Source organism: Eumetopias jubatus, unplaced genomic scaffold, assembly GCF_037043125.1.
Source record: "Eumetopias jubatus isolate StellerSeaLion01/CBP00866 unplaced genomic scaffold, mEumJub1_p1.0 scaffold_17, whole genome shotgun sequence".
Taxonomy (NCBI): Eukaryota; Metazoa; Chordata; class Mammalia; order Carnivora; family Otariidae; genus Eumetopias; species Eumetopias jubatus.
Window position 1 is genome coordinate 54,695,773 of NW_028274823.1, and position 3,850 is coordinate 54,699,622.

General features: G+C 38.5%; 1 pseudogene; it reads right to left on the reverse strand.

The window, feature by feature from the left end:
• Positions 1-3,208: 3,208 nt before the first annotated feature.
• On the reverse strand, positions 3,209-3,367 carry LOC114214201 (small ribosomal subunit protein eS27-like pseudogene; annotated as a pseudogene).
• Between the last annotated feature and the right edge of the window lie 483 nt (positions 3,368-3,850).

Consider the following 3,850-nt stretch of genomic DNA (forward strand, 5'->3'; position numbering starts at 1 on the left):
AACTATAGACCCCGACAGTTAAAACTAGAAATAGATAAGCCCACTTAATTCATGTCCTAACTATAACCCATTGTGTTTATTTCTTATGGCACTTTCTTAATGCATTGACAGAGATGTTTGCAATGACCAGAAAATTCCAATCACCAGACCAGGAAAGCCCTGATAGTAACAGAATGCCTAGAAGACCACACACCCCACCACATCCCCTTCCCTGCCCATGATCACCACTGAACACATACTGACCCCCACCCATAATCACATGCCCTCTGCCTGCTCTCTCGTGCTGCCTCACTGAACCTCTCCCTGTAAAACTCTAGGTATCTATCTTGCTGGCAGAGAAGTCGGTTGGTAAGGCTTGAGGCTGCCACCTCCCCCAGCTGCCAGCACTTGAAGTAAATCTCTCCCTTTCTCTTTTCCAAACCCTCATCTCTTGAGTTACTGACTTCTCTTGGGATGAGTTTATCCAAGTTTGTTTGGTAACGGTATTGGGAAACCCATCCTGGAGCTGTGCTTTCAATTTGTCCAACCTGCTTGGGATTCCTCAGGATGGAACATTTGGCTACAGCAGCACTCTAGGGCTTACCTGTTTATTCCCTGAGTTAGTGGCTATGATAGATCATTCTGTAACATTCCATTGTATTTATATACGCTGTATTTTGTGATGAATAATTTTGTAAATCCATATTTTAAACTAATTCCTGTAGGGTATTTGCAATGTAGTTTTGACATTAATGAGAATTAGCTTAATTTGCACAAATTAAAGGCATTGTTACAAGACTTTCTGCATTTGAAATGCCAACCACAAGTTCAGGAGTCTCTAGGCCATCTGTATTTCTGACCAAATTCAGGAGTTCTGAGCCCCTCGGGTTTGATAATTCACTAGAACAACTCATAGAACTCAGGAAAGTGCTATAATTATGATTACAGTTTTATTATAGCAAAAGGTTACAAATTTGAACCAGCAAAAGGGAGAGTTGTACAGAGCAAGGTCTGGGAGGTTCCTAAAAGCAAAGCTTCTGTGTCCTCAGGATATGTCACCCTCCCAGCATGTCAATGTGTATTATCAACCAGAGAAGATCACCAACTCTGTGTTCAGAGTTTTTACTAGGGTTTCATTATGTAGACAGGAGTGATTGAATCATTGGCCATATGACTGAACTCTGTCTTCAACCTCTTTCTATTCCCCAGAGGTCAGGCTAATATCATGTGGCTCAGTGCACCAATCCTTTAATCACATGGTTGGTCTTTCTAAGATGGGCAGCCCCCATTTTGAAACTAGGGGCCCAGTGTCAGTCACTTGGTTAGCATAAACCCAGTGTGGCTGAAACAGCCCACCTTGAATAGCACAGACACTCCTACCATTTGGGAAATTCCAAAGGTCTAGAGGCTTACTCCCAGGAACCAGGCACAAAGACCAAATTCTTTATTATACAATAGTGTTAAAACCCAATTCAATTATTACTTCCTCTGGAAAGTCTTTATAGACTTTCCAAGGGCCTTTGTTCTTATCTCTGTTACAGTTTTTCTTTTTCCCCTCATTAGTGAACACTTTGAAGATCCCGATTTTAGTCATCTTTGTATCTCTAATATTAGCACTATATCTGGCTTATAGTAGTAAGTAGGCTCAGTAAGTATTTAATGAATTAAACTATTTAAGATATAGTTCATGAGATGAGAAGTTCCATATAGAATTCTCTTATTAGGATTTTAAAGATCAAATAGAATCAATAGTCTCACTTCATTCCTTCTTATTCCATTCATCACCATTTGCTCTACTTTAATATTTTTATACCTTTTTTATGTGGACATCAAATTTGCAAAAGAAAAAGAGATTTTGTTTTTTATAATAATATATCAACAGTATTTAAAGAGCAATATTTTCTAATGCATTTAAAATATACCAAATTTCTACTTACACAATTTATAGAGACTACATTATCATATAATGTAAGTATTATCATGCTGAATCTCAGAGAATCTTTGTTTCCTTCTTCTGATCTTAAGGATGAATAAGTTCTAATGTCCTCTAATTTGTCCTGTCTGTGCATAGGTACAGAGTACTTAATAAAAATGTAATATTCCCTAAACCAGTCTGTATTAAGATTTAATATCTATATCTATCTATCTTTCTATCTATCCATCTATATGTTATCCAAAATGTGTTTATTGGTACAGTTTCCCACTCATCTTGATTCAGGGTGCTTTTAATTCTTTTTTTAAAATTTATTTTAATATATTTATTTTTTAAAGATTATTTATTTATTTATTTGACAGAGAGAGAGACAATGAGAGGGGGAACACAAGCAGGGGGAGTGGGAGAGGGAGAAGGAGGCTCCCTGCAGAACAGGGAGCCCGATGTGGGGCTCAATTCCAGGACCCTGGGATCATGACCTGAGCTGAAGGCAGACGCTTAACGACTGAGCCACCCAGGCGCCCCTGTTTATTGTTTGTTTTAAATAATGACAATTTAAAATAGTGACACCCACAAAACCAGTATCATTATTTAAAATGTTTAGTATAACCAGAACCCTGCTGAGAAATGTAAGATTATAAAATTCACAGTTTTTAATTCATTCATCAAATATTAATTAAACATCTAAAATATTCTAGGTACAACATTAAGCCCTGGGGACTCAAAGATTAATACAGCATGATACCTAACCTTAAGAAGCTTACAGCTTTGGGCGCCTGGGTGGCTCAGTCGCTTACAGCTTTTGGGGCAAGACACAACATTCATCAGATCACTAACAATGTATGGAGGTTAAGTTAGAGATTAATGCAATGCTATGGGGTGCTTACCAGGAGTGTGAGTTTAGCTTGGAGGCCTTCCTGGAGTGGGGTGGTGTCATGTGAAGGTGGGCATACATGCTTTGCAAACTATAAATATTATGCAAATAGAGGCAAGTATTATTGATACACAGTTAAAATAGTCTGAAGTGAAAAATGATTACTCATTTTTGCTAAGACTCATACTGCTCTTTCCTTGAATGGAGCTGCTGAAATACTACCTAGTGACTTGTGTTAAGGGAATGTCCAGAAAAAACAAAAACAAAAAAATTACTGGTGCATTTTACATAGAATTTAACTTTTAAATCATGTGGCCCAGTGCTATACACTGTAGATATTAAATAATGTATATTCAGTGACAGTTACAAACTTGGTCATTGCTTCCAAATAGTATTAAGACCTTAATTCCATCAGGGTGCTTTTAGTTTTGCTTCCATCTGAAGGAGCAGCCTTCTGTAAGCCTTGCTTTTCCTCCTATACACTGGCAAAGGACAGTGGAGAAGCCAACACACAAAACTACTGTTTGTGCATGGCTAAAGGTGGTGGTGATTTTGTAGCATCCTGGACACTTCACATCCATGAAGTAGGAGTTGGGGCTGTGCATCAGGCACTTCTTGTGCTTACTCTTTTCCTCCTCTGGGGATGGGTGGAGGAGGTCCTCTCATGGGGAGGTTGTCACCACTGGAAAGCAAACAACAACAACAACAACAAAAAACATTTTTATAATTTTTATCTAGGCTAGTTCTTATGAGACAGCATTTCACTGGGATATATCCTTTTTGGAGTAGTAAAGACACTAGAAATTATTTGCGTGAGATTTATTTTTTCTCTGCTATACAAAATTTTTTTTAAAAATATTTATTTATTTGAGAGAGAGACAGAGCATGTGCGGGGTGAGGGGCAGATGGAGAAGCAGACTCCCCGCTGAGCAGGGAGCCCTATGTGGGGCTTGATCCCAGGACCCTGAGATTATGACCTGAGCCAAAGGCAGATGCTTAACCATCTGAGCCACCCAGGCACCCCTGTTACACAATTTTTCATTTGCATGAGATTTTAAAAAATG